Source organism: Chroicocephalus ridibundus, chromosome Z (assembly GCF_963924245.1).
Source record: "Chroicocephalus ridibundus chromosome Z, bChrRid1.1, whole genome shotgun sequence".
NCBI lineage: Eukaryota > Metazoa > Chordata > Aves > Charadriiformes > Laridae > Chroicocephalus > Chroicocephalus ridibundus.
The window spans coordinates 4,174,333-4,192,140 of record NC_086316.1 but is presented as its reverse complement, the minus strand read 5'-3'; positions in this window follow the sequence as shown (position 1 = coordinate 4,192,140).

The window sequence follows — 17,808 nt, the reverse complement described above, 5'->3', positions numbered from 1 at the left end:
AGAAAACTGACTCTTTAGCATGTCTTCCACTACCCTTCAAGACCAACATCTTGAAGCAGACTTCTCAGGCAGACCGAAAAAGCTGCTCTGAACTATGAGACTGCATGGGAAACTACCTACTGAGCCGTGGGGAAGGTCTTGTGAAGTTGCTATTTCCCCACCCTACAAAAACTGCAATGACTATCGAAAATAGAGAAACTGTGGGTAAAGATATTTGCCTTTCCTGAAATCTGACCTGCAGAATAGCCGACTCAAAAAACTAAATGCAATAGTGAATACAGTAATAGAAACCTCTTCACATTTATAAGCACTAATAAATCTTCTGCGTCCAGACAGACTACAAAATCTGTGGTTACTATTTTTAAAGGACTAGTGAAAAGAAAACATATAAATTAAAAAGTATTAGGAGAGGTTTTCCTTCTTTAAACATTTGACATAAATATTTGACAATATTTATTCCATATCTCATGCTTTTAAATAGAATACAGTAATGTTCTTTTGGTGAGTATGTAGGGACAAACTAATATTTTATTGCCTCAGCTTAATTTTATATCATAATTTGGCTTTTATTATGGACTATATTTACTTATTTTTAAAAACTGTTTCTGTGTATGAGTATTATATTGTACTACTGAAAGAACTGACTCACATACTGATGAGATTGTGGACATGCAGCCGCTGGAACTCTTAGGCCCGAGAGGGTCTTTCCGTTAACTTCTCAAGTCTACCGATGAAAAACTTTCTGTACAATAGACAAATATTTTATTTCCAGCCTATACAAAAAATATTCTAGGGTACAGAAAAGCTCCATACATAATAAATATATGACATTTGCATCTGTTCTGCTGTACAGTAATGAGATGCTACAAGGGATTACTATCACTAAGGACCTGCCGTTATTTCCCGCTGGTTTTGTGCAACTCTTCAGTAGGGAAAAGACTGAAAATGCCTTACTGTATTGGCCTGTAGAGTCCCCATGCTTGTGTAGAGGATCCTGAGGTAGAATTTGTGCACCTTTGTTATGGATGCTCTTCTGTTCCCCACTAGCCCCATGTGGCTACTGCAGAGCAGGGAGATGGGAATTGTCTCCAGTAGGGATTATGGTGCTGTGCATCTCTGCAGCTTTTAGAATGGGACTTGTGCTGTTTCATTTTGAAGGCTGTTTCAAGTAAAATAGGACGAGGGGAGCCTCAGCAGGTGCAAGGTTTGCACGGGCATCTCCTCACTACCCAGCCATGGGGTAGGTCCTCATGGGAGCTGTGGTGTCGGGTCAGCTCGTTATACCAAAGATAATAAGGTGTAATGCTCTTACCATGCCCTTTAAGTGATGTAGCCGGGCTGTAGCTCTGAAAACTCTCATAAGAGCCATATATTAGAAACTAAGTTACCGTGGTGTCACTTTGGTACGGCTTTTGTCTTCCCAGACATCACTTGACATAAACCAGTTGATTTTCTTTTGTTTCCTAAGACGATATTGGTTTAGGCTTGATATATATTTTTTTCTAGTGCAATTTAGATTCCAACTTAGCATAATAGTTAATGGCAACATTTTTACAATAGTAACATTCTTTGCATATAGATTCCAATATCTAGTGTATATAGCTGAGGTATATGTAGATAAGAAGTAAAATGGTGGTAATTTAAACTGTCAGCCAGAAAACCGCATTAGAGGTTCAGAAGATAAGAGTTTGGCTTTTTTTTTGTGTTTGTAAGGCAGTCCCATTCTGGAGGCAGCAAGAAAAGAAAAGTAATAATAGCATTGTGCTGCGACTATGGTATCTTTTAAATATATTGTACAAGAATAACTGATTATGACAAACTATGTTGATGAAGCACAGAAAAAAACCAAACCAAAACAGAACAAAACCTCTAAATCCCCAGTAGAGAAAAAAATAATTAGAAATGATGTTAGCTCTTACAGATCCTAACAAACAGGTCCTAACAGCCGGTCTGCACAGTAGACACACACCTGTGCCTACTTTCTTAAGAAGGCAAAAATATTTGGTGGGTTGAGTTTCTCCCTGTCCCTCGGGCTGAACTGTGTCCCTGATATGGGTCTGAGGAAAGGAGGTCTACCTGCTCCTGTTGATGAAGGTCACACTAGCAGCTAGTTTAGCAAGACATAATTTGGCTGGCATGTGCCATTTGGGATAGATGGGAAGAGAATTGCAGCAGTCCGCAAGCTACATGCCATCCTGCAACAAATCCCGTTTCTTAGCGGTGCTTTGGGTGGCAGAATCAATGCTTCGCACTATTCTCACCTCCCTTTGCTGGTTCATTTTTTTTGCCTTTGGGACCAGCGCCCGTAGCTAAGCTTGCTTTTTTATGCAGCTGAGTTGAGCAAGTATCCACCTCACCCTTAAATATCAACACTTTTTAAAATTCAGTTTAAACAATACATTTTGTGTATAACAAGTGATTAAACATTAGTGTCTAGTTCTGAGCTCTTTGTTCTTTCCTCTAAATGCTAATTATTAAGGTGTTTATCTGCAAAGAGACAAACAGTTTCTGACTCAACTGTACCTCATCTTTTTATTCTTCCTGACTGAAATCTTAATTCTATGTTTATGATGTTTGAAATTTTAGCTAATGGCATACAGTAACTACAGACTGTGACTCGTGGAATAATTTGAAAAATAATAACAGAGAAGAAAAATAGCATGTTATCTAGGGCAGATAATGTGCATTTCACCCACACGTAAAGTACCTAGCAAACTGCAGAGCTGTGCAAATAAATAAATGATAATAATAATATCAATAATGAGATAAGATTTTAAGCACGGATATCTATATTTCGAGTTGAGGGAGGAAGAAAGAGAGATTCTTCTGCAGTTTGCAGTTGTGATATTTCACTCGCACAGTCTCTCTTTTCAACAGCCCTGGGCTTTGACAGTGGTGGTTCTATAGCCCTCTTTTCAATAGGTGACTCACTGCGTTACATTTCCTTAATGAAAGACAAATACAAATGTTCTAAGACTGAGAGTATCTTTTCAAAATGGTACATGGGAGGCATACACAAATCTTCTTCACAAACAGGAATTTACACAGTACCACCCATGCATCACTTTGAAAAGAAGCTAACTTCTTAAGCCTTAAGTACCTTATTTTGCCTTCTTTATTTTCTTTGACATTTTCCTACTGCTTACTTTAAAGTTAATGTATGAGAAATGAAAGAGCACAAAGGTTTCCTCATGTATAAGATTCATCTGTATCAGATCAGCTACAATTGAGCATTCAAGTCCCACGCTGCTTTTGTAATATGTATTTGATGAATCCGTGTTAAAGCCTCGTAGGCAAACTTACTCAGAAAGGCAATGGAGAATTTAACAAATTCATTCATCCATACCATCATCAGCTATTACAACGCCGCAGGCTAAGCCAGACTACTAAGTAACGTGAACTTTGGCAAACTGGCAGAGAAAATACCTTGTATACTCTTAGCTGCAATCTCAGCGCGGTTTGGGTACTGGGAAATTTGTCTGCTTGGCTGTGAGGATGACAACCTCTATTCGTTTAGCTTGCATTCTCTTACTTCAGTAACAGTACTAACTTTTCAAGTATTCGTAGGTCTCATCTTTGCTACAAGAGGTACTTTGTACTATAAGTAAAACACTCATCTGCCCAATGATGCTTTCAAAGTTTTTCACTTCTGATGTGGACTATAAATTGATTTAAACTGAATGTTAGCCTGCCTGCATCTGTTTTTAGTAGCCAGCTTTTGTGCCTCTTGCACAAAATTCTGGGTAGGCAAATCTCAGACCTCAAAGCCTTTAAAAAAACACGGAGAAAAGAAGCATTTCATATCTAGGGACTTGTGTTACTGAAAAGCTCTAACATTTCCTGCTGCAACTAAGGATATTCCACTACTGCCATTCTTGTGCTTCATAATGGCATAACGTAAAAAAAGTCAACCAAAACATCACAAATACCAAAAGTCTACATACTAGAGATTTGTACCAAAGGCTCTGGGAAGATCAAAGGACCTTGCTTGCCTTCACTGAAAATGCCTCTGCTTTCTGCAGAAATGCACTGTATATTTGGAGGAGGCCAGCAGTATTTGTAACGCCATGCGTTGCAGCCAATGGGCTGTAATGAAACATACTCTTTCTCTCCAAATTATCTCTCCCAGACAAACTGAAAATGTCAATAATCCAACTGTCTTGAGCAAATCTGGGCCTGTCTACATCAAAAGACTGGTTTGTCCATTGTCTGCTGAACACTACCATGGGCAGCTGTAGGCTTGTCAAGAGCTAGAGAGAGACCTGCTCACTGTGTCATTGGGAAAAAAGTGATGGGGAAAAAGGGCTTACATCTGGCTTTAGCATATTTAGAAAAGACAGATTCCTGTATTTTCCTGTGGAGACACTGAGAACGGTAGTAGAGAGATACACCAAAGCTCTTAACCCAGCACTTTCCGCAAGTAGTAAATGCACAAAAAATGCAGAAAGAAACAAAGGAACCCCAAACCCGAACCCAAAAAAGTCAGCAGTAATGAAGAAGAGAAGCCTTTTGAGAAACAAAAGTTTGTTGAAATTTTTATCTGAGCCTTGCAGTGCTTTTCCCTCTAATGTCCGTAACAAGCAAGATCAAAGGGCACTTACACCAGTCTGTGAAATATGATTTTTATTGATGTACCACGTGATGGGTGTCATATTGGACAAATCAGCAAGAAAGCTTATGCCCAATACCTTTGACAAATTAAAAGTATAATTTTTAATATTACATTTCGTTTCCAAAAGTAGATAACTACCATATCAATATCTTAAGAAAAAGTATGGAGAAAGAGAAGGGAAAAAAACAAATGGGAAGATATTTTTGAAGCCTGTAAAAGCAAACTGAACGTAATAACTGAAAGCACTGTTGACATGCACAAAGGAAGCATTTGTTAACAGGAAACAGTGTAAAACTCAGTGAGTCAGAAACTTTGTCATGGGATTTAGGTTTTGCATATATATCATTATTTTGTATGTAATACAGTCTTGTAAAGCCCCATGAAATACCCACAGTTTCACGTAACGAGTAACACGCTTATTCAAATCTTGAATTATCGCACTGGCCATCTTTCAGTACCTTAAATCTCACTCAGTGTCACTATACCAAGTAGTGACAGAAGGTCCAAAGCCGAACGGTTTTGTTCTGTTGTACTTATTCCAGGCTGGACTTGTTTTCCTATTACACAGTCGCTCAATATTTGGCCCTGAACCAATGGTATCCTTTGAAAGAACTTAAGGATTAAAAGTATGAAGACTGAATAGCTCATAAAATTCCTTCTTTTTTTTTTTTTTTTTAAAGAACACTAGAAATATATTTCCAGCATAAAATAAAATCCTTGCCTGCCCTCGGCATAAGCTTCAGTCTGACACAGAGCAGGGGACTTATTAACTGAGATGGAAAATATCTGGCAATTGCTTCATTTTCCATCTGATATTGTCACCCTCGTTGGCTGCACACTGTAAAAAATGAGAACTGCCCTAAGAAGCATAGCCTAAGAAAAGGAAATCATCAAATTTTGCCTCCTCCACAATTCACATTCATTTCAAGAAAATTTCTTATTAATATTTCTAAGGCCATGATCAGCATATGTGGCATCCACACACTGGTTTAAATAAAAGCACATTATGGAAAAAAACCCCAAAACACTGAGGCAGAATTTTCCAAAAAGCTGCTTTTCACCAAAATAATAATAATACTTAAAAGAATGAAATGGAGTGGGGATGAAAATTGAAGAAAATAGTGTTTTTATGTAACGTTTTAGTGTTAACTTTCAAAGGTCCCCCAGCAGCCACAGATAGCAACAAAATGGAGCGGAGGAGAGGTAGAGACATGCCGAATCTGAAACATGTTTTGAGGGGAATAGAAATCAAGGAAATAAGAATTCTGGCGATTCTGGCAGATGGGCTGCACAAAATTTCATCATCACAGACTTGATTAGACGACGATACCTCAATCAGAAAATGCTGGATGTAGAAGCAGACAGGACGCTGTTAGAAGAGATTCTGGATATTATTTTTCCGTGCTTCTAGATATTGTTAGCATTCAATTAGAAAACTGATAGGACCTCTAGGAGGAACTTCAGACAATTTCTTCTGTGGCAAAAAAAGTCATGAAGGAGAATTTGACCTTTCCAGAAACTTAGAGGGGGGATGTAAAAGCAAATCCAGGTGAATGCTGGTCCATAACAAAGATCCATCTATACGGCCATAATACAAACAAATGTACTATGAAAAGAAGGCAAAGCTTCTGCCTGAACATGGATTTCGGATACTAGCATCTTGCCAGCCCTGGTAGCAGCATAAAGTTAATGTAGTGACTGGATCAACAATCACAATGTTAAATGACTTCTTTAATGAGTCTATACATCAGTTACTCCAGCTACAGGTCCAGTTAATATTTGTTCAATGAAGGATTGATTTTTGGAGAATGCTCAGGAGCATTCCTAAAATTGTATTGAAATGAGCACGGTCTAAAACCAGGCAGATGGGGACAGGGAAAAAGCAGATGTTCTTGATGCTGGTACAGTGTCTTGGTAACAGAAGTTTAAGCTAATCTATTTAAGGGAATCAGTTGGATAAATAATGCTGAATATCTTCTCTACTTTTTCCTTACAAATCATCTGGTTTCCCTTTTAAAGTTAATTATCCGTGTTAATTACTTCTGAATCCATAGATTGTGTCAAACTCGTTGAACTTATTACTTTTTAATTCGTTCACGTGGGTATTGCCGCTCAGGACTGAAGTGGCAGGAGCAGCCCCCTTGCTCCCCAGGAAGCTCCGCTTGGCTGGTTTCCAGCCTTGCGGTGGCCGGGACAGGGCGGGGAGAAGCTAGAAACCCTTCTTTCTCTTCGCAAGTCCCAGGTAAAGATCTGGCCCTGGGCTTTTTGAGTATATAGAGACTCCTGAGATGCTCCTGAAGCAAGGGCAGTTCCCAGCTGGTGAGACTCAGCCCGCCTTAGCTAGCGTCTCCCTGCCACGTGTGCTCTTCCACCTCCAAAAATGAGCTGGGCAGAAAACAAGCCAGGGTCTTGTCATCATGTTTGTGAACAGGAGATGTGCCTCTTGGGTGAGCAGGGCTACAACTGATGTCAGAGTACCCCTGGGGTGTGTGTTTATTGCCGGTTTTCCTACTTACCTGCTTCGGATGCTCTTACCAAGGCGGACGATACAAGAAGCCACACCAAGCAGGCTGGATGGATGCAATCCCACCGCTCAGGGATGGCACGCAGATAGCATGGCCAACCTGGAGCTAAATATAGAAGGCCAAACGATCTCTCTCTCCCTTTGCCTCCCTGTCTGGACAGATTAGAGGCACGGAGCCTGCACCCTTCGCTTTCGCTCTCTTCAGTCGGGGCCCAATTCTGCCAGCCTGGCTCATGTCCGATGGCACCGTACTTCATGCACAGCCCCAGCTGTGTAGAAACCACACGGCAGCATGATTACGCTGGAAAGTAAGAGGAGAAATAAGTGTTGTATGAAAATCACTGCACACAAAGGAGAGGGTTTTGAAAGTGGACTGGAGGCTCACGTGGTCATTCGTTCACCAAGGGTATCTGGATTTTCTCTTATGGCCTGATTCTTCATAGCTGGCATGCCTTTCTGTGGCTCTCACTCATAAATTACTGAATTTTACTAAATATGTGTAATTTACCTTTTTTTTACTAAACATTTCTACTTTTTTTTTTTTCCACTAAATATTACCAGATTTTAAAAAACCTTACACCCTGACTGTAATAGATTCAGGCTCAATTCCCTGAGAGTACTACATAGCACAGAGCTGGCAAACTGGGACTCAAAAGAAACAATACTGGAGCTGGTGATAAGCCAAAAGGCAAAGCTGTATTGAGCCTTAGGGCTACCTTAGGGCCGTAGGTGAGGAGGAGGAGGAGAAGGATGGCTGCGCTCTGGTGCAGAAGGCACACTACACATCTGGCGTGCCCAGATCTGAGGAGCCTGTTGGGGAGCGGAGTGTTGGCTTCACTTCCTCTTGGCTCCTGCTTGGCCATCTTTTATCTTCATGGGTGTGATACCTGGGGTAAAGAAGTTATAGCACTGAGAATGACTTTTCGCCCACTCTTTTCTCCACCAGACAGACTTTTTTCTAGTTGAAAGAGGTTTTATTTGGTGAGTAGAAAAGAAACCTGACTATATGTTGTTTTCTTCCTTCTGTCTCGTTCCTCTCTGAAGGACTGTGACCCTACTTTGCCTGCTGCTCCTTTGACAACACCCTAAGCCATCCCTTACACTCGTTTCCCATCAGACACATGCATTTTTTAAAAAGTTGATGTGAAGCCTATCAGTAAGTTATTAGGAAACAGCCTAACTTTTTCATTTGATATAAGGACCTGATCTGAAAAATCATACAAGTACCTAACTCGCATTTGATTTCAGCAGGATTTAGAGTAATATTGGAGATAGACTCTTAAATATCCGCCTCTGTGACTAAGCAACTTCAGAGATGCTCACCAGGGCAACATAGCAGGAAAACCCACCAAAGCCTTTGTAAAAATTCCTATCCTTTAAAAGAAGAAAGAGGAATAATAACGATGCCATGATCCATAGCTAGGCTTAACTGAGTGGATAGGAATCTGAAAGGGTTTCAAGAAAAGAGAAATGCAGGGGTAAAAGGGGAAATGGACACAAATGAGGGTTTGCCTTCTCCCACCACCCAGAATATGAATTCATGACATCAAACCCTTAAAGAAGAGAAAAAAACAAAACAATTTTGAAATTAAAAGATTGATTTGGAGCCAATTCTGCCACCCACAGAAATAAGACACGTTCCTCGGAAGTACCTTCCTTAAGTAGGTTTACTAATGAGTGCAGATGCTATTCTACACAGGAGGAACAGGATCTAAATTGAGTGTCAGAGGCAGAAGAGTTGCCATATTGATCCCACTCCCATTAAAACCAGTGAGAGTTTTGCCATTGATTTCAGCGGAAACAAGGTCTTCAAGTGCAGCAAGAGCCTTCCCTCAGAAACAGAAAAGAAGGGCACAAAAGTTTTTGAATGCCAAGGCCAATATTAAGCTGGAAGATCTTTCTAGCCAAGGGCTCTGAGAGTTTTCATTTTATAACACTTTTGAACTGCAAGCAGCAGTTCTGGTCAGCTGGGGCCAACATGCTCACAGTCCTTGGGTTTGTTCAGACTTAGCCCCAAGGCAGATCTCTCTTGCTTGAGACTCCTCAGTTGTAGAAATTCATCCCGGAGGAGATCCACTGGAATGTCTCAGTGAGTGGCATCAGTGCCTGCTGCTAGTCTCATTATTTCAGCTGGCCTATTTTATCCCTTTCTTACTATTTGCTGTTAAATGTTCTGCCTAGTCCATTTATTTTTTTTTCAACTTGGTGGTAAAGCAATCTAGGTAGCAGCTACTTATTTTGCCCTATTTTCACTGCAGTTTGCTTCGCTTTTTTGTAGGTTGGGCTGAGGGAGGTTTATTCTGTACTTTCTTCTGATTCAACTGAATACAGACATGCTGCAATAAGTGACTTATGGTAGCTTCAATGCATGAATATTCTTAATGTCTATAGCACGGATCAGCAAAAGGTAAATCAAGAGCTGATGTAAACCTTTACATAAACTCAATTTAATCTTTCAAGTTCAAAATGTTTAGTTCACCTTTTTTTCCCTGTGCCTTAATTTCTGTCTCAGAAGGACTCATAATAAGATGGCAGAGAATGATCTCACAACACTGATAATATTTCAAAAAAGTTATTTACATGAAATTTTCAGCCTGTCTTTGGAAAAGCAACCCACTGAGAATGCTTAGGGAAGTTATGGCTTTCTTGGATTTGGGCAGAATATCTGCATAGAGTTTATACAGCAGAATTTGCATTCTAGAACTGTAAAACGGCAAATTTAAATAAAACAGAATACCTGCATTTCAGTCACATACCCTTCTCTATGTCATGCTGATAAGTTAAGAAAATCAAAATTTATAGGGTGATCCATTCACCAGGTTGGTGTTTTAGATTACAGTGCAATATTCTTACTGATATCTGTTTACCTCTTCCAGCATAAAATGGCAGCCACGCCATGGTGCGGTGGGACAAGTATTTTACAGTTAAGCTTGACTGTCACCATGCCAGTACAAGAGCCTCTAGAAATCCCTGACAACATGCATTTTTTTATGAATTGAACTGGTATAATATAATTTTACGTAATCATTTGCTTTAAGCAGAACTTGGAAACTAATTTTTTCTTTTAAGAAGGTAAGTTACGTATAGGTCAACAAAAAAGCTGCTGTCAAACTTTGTGAAAGCCTGATTCTTTGTCAATTAGACTCCATTCATCCTAAGAATAGAACACTAATCATTTCTGCCTGCAGAGACACTTGAGGATTTGGTTCTTAATGAAAATGAACCGAAAAAAATCTGAATATCTGGCATTTTCCTCTATTGAGTTCACTTAGGATTGGGTTTCCATGTTTAGGTCTTGGCTTGGCTTTTCACAAAGCAAAGCAAAGCAAGAAAAAAAAAGTAGCTTTTTATGCCACATTAAAAATATACAAATGGTATAAAAATAGGATAATGTTAAAAATTATGTAAAAAGATTTACAAGTCTGTTACATGAAACAATTTTTGAAAGATTTAAAGATCAGGTTTGACAATCACACCCAGTTTCCTCAATTATCCACCCTATTTGATAATTTCACACCCGTATTGTTGAGTTATTTCTGATCTTGTCCATCTGCAGCACAAAAGGGAAGGCTGAAAGTGTCAGGGGCTTCTCTTAAGAGTAGCCAAGTTAAGTTCTCTCCTCATTGTGACTGGTAAAAAAGGCACCCCTTCAGGAGCTGTCAGCAAACATTAGCATCATGTCATTAGCATCCTGCTTGGAGAAGGCTCTGTCGTTCCATGACTGGCCACTTGTCCTAAAAGGACAAGGAAAATGAGGGACACAAAGGGTTGTTCAAACTGCCTAAATGGTAGTTGGTGAAAAGCTTAAAGTTGAGTAATATCAAGAGCCCCTTTGAGTTGCTACATCTTCTTTGTCCCTTTGTGTAAATGATCAGAGCTGAGACAGGAGAAATTTTTTTTCCTCTTTGGACTGCAGAGACTACATTTGTGAGGACTCCCAATGTACCAAACCAGGAGAAGTTCTCCTTTCCTCCTCCTCAGCACTCAAAGTCCCTTGACACGCACACAACCCAGATCGGTGAAGCAGGGCTGTGCCAGGTCCTGTGCCAAAGCGACCTGCAAGACCTGGAATCAATGTCTTTCCATTTCTCTCTCCAAACTCCTAAAACCCTTTTAGGAACAAGGGCTATGTCCTCTGTTTGCCTAGCACAACAGGGCCCAGGTTTCAAACGTTCTCTCTATTATAGTGCTATTGATGGCATTCATTTCAGAGCAGATTTTATTTATTTATACATAATTACACTTTTTTTTTTTCCATAAATACTGCTATTTATGCATAATAATACTAAGACTGACTTTTCATGATCCGGTTCACTATTCGTCTTCTGTTCTCCTAATCTAAAGTTCAGAAAAAACAGAGCACATAATACCTTTGTGCCTTTAGCTTACAAATGAGCCAATCCAACCTTTTGAAATAATAATAAGTATTGCTAATAAGCCTGAACATATAAAATGCTTCCCCATTGAGACATGGTGGGTTGCTGTACAATAAAAACATTATATAAAAAACCAACAAAAATATTTTAATAGAAACCACCCGCTTAAAACAAAAAGAACAAAATCCATATGTCTGCCACATTTGCGTCCTAAACCCATCAAAAAGATAAATGTACAGAAGCTGGGAGTTGAGGAGTGAACCTAAGTCTCACTGAAGTAGTTGGAAATATTTTCACAGAGCAAAACACTGGCTGGTACCCTCCTGGGTGACGGCTCTGTCTCTGCTGTGGAAAGATCCTATCAGGTGTAGCATGTTCATCTCTCACCAGTTCTTGGGGCGAAGAGGACCGCACAGCGGCTACAGGCTCTCATAGACACTGATGCAAGGCTCCAAGCATCCCCACGGGGCACAGAAATCTTTAGTTTTCCAGACTTTTGATGAGTGAGCTGTCTCCTCTGCGAAATTAGGCTGGGATGCTAATGAGAGGGAACTTTGCTAGATGTTAGGGAAGAGTCAGGAGACGTCTGCGCAGCCACATAATGTGGTGAGGGAGCAGTAAGATAACTCACTCTTTCTGCCAGCACTGGGCAAAGCAAAGCGGGAATTAAATGCAGTAGGGAACAAAAGAGAAGTTCAGTCGACTTCAGGCGTTGGGGGTAAAAGTTCACGAAATGGTTTAGCATCCTCAGTTTGGAGAGCTTGACACAGTTACCACACTGCCCTCGCAGCCGCTGCCACCAACCCGCATGTCCTTTACATGGCTGGTTTCGGTACTCCTTTTTGCATCTAGAGCCGTGAGCTGAAATTGCTGAACCATGGCTTATGTTGCAGAGGAAAAAAGCTGCTTTCGTTAGGAAAACAGAGACTAACATTTACACAAGGCTCCCGAAGTGGTGAGGCCATTGGGCACATAGATTTTTGTGATGGGATAGGATGCAAAAAGGAGCTATTCTTAAAATTATACGCGCAGTGAGGAGGTATGGCTTGGAAGTGATTAGCTGGTGGAAGATTAATCACGACCATTATAAGGAGGTTAAATAATTCATGCTGGAGCTTAAATGTAATATTTGCGCAAAGGAAGGCTCTGAAGCTATAGCATGATTAAGTTTCTTGATGTGATTCAAAACCTTTCTGATGAGTTGAATTGTTTCTACTAGATCCATAAGTCTCTAGAATGCTCCCAGAAACAGGAATGACTTCTAAGTTTGAAGCTTACCTTTCCACTAAATATTCACCTCATAAACATCAGAATAAATCGGAAAATATGACTGAGTGTCTTTCAGGATGTCCGGATGACTAGGCAGGGTTGGTTTTGTTTTTTTTTCCAATTGGCCTGTTGCATAAGCAGAAAGATGTAATATCAGGTGTTGGTTTAAGTGCCTTCTTCCTCCTCTCTGTTTTTCCTCAATAAGAGTTTTCTAAGAGCCAACAGAAATGGTACGGAGTGGCCGGGGGGTGGCTGTAGGCACCTTTGGTGAGTACCATCCTGAGCCGATTGGAAATAGTGTACTTTATACAGCCCTGCGCACCTGGAAAAGCCATTTTTGGGGGACAGCATCCTGCAAACCTGAACATGCACATATACAACGCACGCAGATGGGCGACTGTGATAACTGGCCTGGATTTTGTGCACTTCTTACCCAATTTTCTGTAAGCAACAAATTAATTCACAGTCTGCTGAACAGAATAACACTCAAACCCACAAATAGATGGTTTCTAAGCCTCGCATTAGCATACAGCAGATCTTGTTGGGGGGGGTTGCTGTTTGTTTGTTATTGTGTTGGAGTTTTTTTTTAAGAGGAGGATGAAGTAGCGTCGAGCAGCTACTGCTAAGCTTTTTGAAGCTGATTTTGTAAACGTAAGTATTGTCACGTACATGTTATTGGGGAAGAGGAGGGAGGAATCTTACAAGTCTTAAAAACCAAAGTTCTAATTAAAGTGCATCTAAAATAATCAGCGCAGAAGATTTGGATGGTGTTATTTCCTGGCATCTTTTTGTCAAACCCGGATAAAAGTAAAACAGCATCTCTAAGTTAATTTGGGATGCTGGTTAGCAGCTGTAATAATCTGTAAGGGAGATAGCATTATTATTTCTGCTATGGTTTTGAAATATTAAGCAAAAGGTGTCATTTAGAGGGCAGGTACTATAACAGAACTGCAGCTTTTTATCCGAAAGGCACCACTACAGTTTTTCAATGTCGGCGTGACTTTTCGCCAGCTGTCCTTAGGAACAGCAAATCCGTGGGGGACCCCAGTTCTGCAAAACGTGGAGCCTTCCTGCACGCCTCCACACCCTCCGAGTGTCCCAAAGATGTCTCCCGCACCGAATCCCGTTGGCAGGGTGCAAGCCCCCTTAGGGAACCCCCTCTGGAGAGCTGCCCTTTTCACCCAGGGAAAGGGGCCGGCGGCGGCCAAAGCCCATCCCTGGCGGGATGAAGAAGAGGTGAGGAAGGCTGTTTGGCAGGAGATGCCGAAACGAGTGCTTCCCTGCGATCGGTTCCCCCACGGCTTGGAGTGGGCTCCTTTTGCTCATCCTCCCGTGCCATGGGGGAAGATGCAGCACCTCACCTGGAAGTTCGTCTTTTTTTTTTCCCTTTTCAGCTGTTCCTAGCTATGGACCTGTACACGCCCTGGGGTGGCTCCTTCTGCTTTTGACAGCGAAAATGTATATTTCTCAGTTTAAGGCAAATTGTTTACTAAAAGAAAGAGGTCAAAGCTGTTATTACAGTAAGGCCTCTCCCCAGAGAGGGAGCTGATTGAAAACAAGAGGCTGAGAAACGCTGGGTTCATTGAGTTTCTAGTTTTGCTTTCTCCGTGCCTTCACTCAGACTATTCAGCTACTTTATTTTCTTCTCTTTGTTTCTCTTTTCATTCCCATTTTTATCCCACAAATGTATCTCACGCTTCCCTATCACAAAAAGTAAAAATATATATATTTTTTTTTTCAGACCAAGCACGGGATGAAACAGTGACGAGCTAAGGTTTTATTCTAAAAAAAAAAAAAGGAGAAAATGACTTGAAAAAAAATGTAAAGCATGTCCTGAGTTAGCTGAGTTTTTGGGAAACAAAGGAAGAAAAATGCCAGAATTTCTAGTGCTTCAGAAAGGAGCTCGAGCAGCTGCGTCCCGAGTTTTCTCCCAAGGCTGGAATTCCTCTTGTCAGGAGAAGGGGCGCAATCTTGAAAAACCTGACCCAAAATGGAGGAGAGAAGTGCATCCTGAGGTAGGTGGAAAGAAAGAAGCTCTCAGGACAGGCTTTATTTATGCATGCCTCAACCCTGTCTCAAAACAGCTGTTCTCTCGTTTTATTTTATTTCGATGATTATTTTGCATCTTTCTAAAACCTTGCGGGCTTGGTCGCTTTTGAGAGGCAGCGCTAAGAGAGGGATTGTGGCTCAAGGCGAGCAGGAAAAAGCAGCAGCAGGTGCCTTGTTGCTAGTTTTTCTTTTTCTCGGGAGAAGGTTGGGCTACATGTGCTCAGCTTCTGTTTCAAACCTGACAGAAGGAAATCAAAAGATTTTTCATCTTGTTAAAATGCAGCCAGCCAATGGTTTCCCTTTCCAAAATATTACTAGATATTATTACCGAATGTTCAGACTTTACGTTCCTGACAAACAGGAAATATATGCTGCACTAATAGGATGTCAATCAGAAAGATAACACCAATTTTGTGGTTTCTAAATCATCCCCACCACCTGCTGAGCCTTTGATCATCCCAAACAATTAATCTAAGAGATACATGATTAAGAAATAAATACTTCCCAGTGAACCTGTGAGCTACAGTACGTATTAGCAAGCTCTGATCTTGCTTTCGGTGATCACAAATCAATTGTATACAAAGAGGAATAAAAGAAAGGTGCAAATAGAGTCTGCTGATCAACAGACTTATCTCAATAACTGTGCATTAACATATATCACTGCATTTTGACTGATGTGATGGGCCAGTATGTTTTAGGAATACACTTTCTTTTTTTTTTTTTTTGTTTGCCAGAAAATGGTAAAAGAATGGTATTTTGCATCTGTATTTATTAAAGTACCTTTCTACTGTGTGGAACATTTTTGGAAATGTTGATTTTAAAATTCTGACTTGAAATGAAAATCCGGAGTTTGGCGTTCCCATAGAATAGGAAATCACAACTGTTCTGTCAGAAAACTGAAAATGTTACTTAAGCATTGCCCAAATTCCTTGATGTTGTCGCCTGCTCATCTTTGTAAAGGTACTCTATGTAATATGAAGTTGAAATTTCCTTCTGACCTGTCAGACTGAATCCACGCCTGTGTCTTGATTAACAATTAGGGGAATAAGCATGGGTTTTGCCCAAGACTAAAAAACAAAAAGAAAAAAAAGAAGAACAAAACACCCCAGAAAACATAAAACACCCCCAAAAAACCTTTGTAAGTGTTTATGTAAAAGACTGTCACTTGCACGCTGTGGGACTTGGCTGTTCCCTGCGGCAGGGACGTGGCAAGGTCCTCATGGGGGACCGAGGGCTCAGGGGTCAACCAAGCCCTGATGGTAGCAGCTGGGGAAGAAAAGGGGCTGCTGAAAGCTCTCAGGAGGAAGATGGTGGGGGACTCCGCCGTGCTGCAGGTACTGAGTGTGCTCTGGGTGAGCATCAGTCGCCACCAGCTCCCGGGGAGGGCACAGGCTGCCCGCCCGCCCGCCGTCTCCCCCTCTCCTCTGCAGGCTCCAGCGCTTGGCTGGGGCATCGTGTCACTTTCAGACATTTTCCACTCAGGGGCTGCAGAGGCAGAGCTGAATTTTCCCTGAAACGGATCCACGCAGCAGCAGGGAGAAGGTCTGGCTGTCGCTTTGGGTAACGACTCAAAAGCCTCGCTGCTTGCCAGAGCCCATCCAGACCTCTGGAGTGGGAGTGAATAGAGACTTTCAGTCCTTTAGAAACATCTCTGTTATTTTCTTTTTCCATCTGATTTGGAAATACTGTGAGCAGAGAATCTATTGAGCTATCCTGAATGCCATAAACTGCACCAACTCAGGCTGCAAGAACATGGAGAAGAGGCACACCAGTATCTCAAAAAATAGGAGGTCTGAGCAGCTCTTATTATACGAGCCTTCTTCTTCAAACATCAGCTCTCAGGGCATCCTGCCACACAATATAATTTAAGGTTGCAGTAATTCAAGCACGGGGGCCCCGTGTCCACCTCTTCCACAAATCAATTAAACAGGAGATACCTGCTTAAGTGTATTCGAGGATCTGAAACTTCCCTACCCTTGAATAACATTTTATCAGGGATCCTGTATCAGTGCTGAACTCAGTCCTTAAGCCTAATGCGGGGAGCTAATGATGAGTCTTTGAGCTCTTATTGAAATGAATGGGTACTTTAATGTTCAGCAACTTGCAGAATTGGGCTCTGAAAAGGAAGGAACATATAGCTCACCGGATGGCTGTTTCTGTAATGCCAGATCACAGGAAATATTTCATGCGGGCTCTTTACAATTCATACTTAATCATGATAGCATCCCTTTTCCTGGTTTTTATACTGTGCTGGACCAGTCAGCTTGTTAAAATATATATAAGATTTGCAGAGAATCAGGAGTTGGTGGTATGAGGCCGTTTACAACACGTGCTAGCGTAGTGTGGCTATAAACACGCAGAGTTTCGTGTGCTGCTCCTTCAGTACCTGCTCACAAATTAGTGTTGAAGAGGGAGCTGGAAATATATGAAGGCAAAAGTACATTTCAGTCTGATGCCGAGCCCTAAGCAGAGTCACTCAACAAGTCACTGAAGGCTCTGGGCTCGTCGTGAACCAGCGCCCCAGAAGCAAGGTGATTTCCAGTTCTTTTCTGTGTGCTCTATGCTTTGTCCTTCCTCATGTTTCTGGGTACTAAAAGTGCATTAAATTCAGAGAAAAGTTAGTTAACATTTTCATCTAACAAAATACGAGGAAAGATTTTCCTCCCTTTGAATAACAGTGATAATATTTTTTCCTGCATCTTTCAAAGAGCATTAAAACAATGCGTATCCATGTTCCTAAAAATAGTTGCAGGAGTCAGGGTTTAGAAGCACAAAATTATTACTTTCTCTTTATCTGCAATCTTAATGGGTCTCATTGCTTTTGCAAATCTTTTTTTTTTTTTTTTTAACTCTGATGTCCATTTTACTTTCACCATCTGAAGAAAAAAATTCTTTCATGTCTAAACATCCATATGTTAACTTTTCTGCTTGCTGCTTACATAAATACAATATTCCTTTTAGTGGAAGTGCTACACATA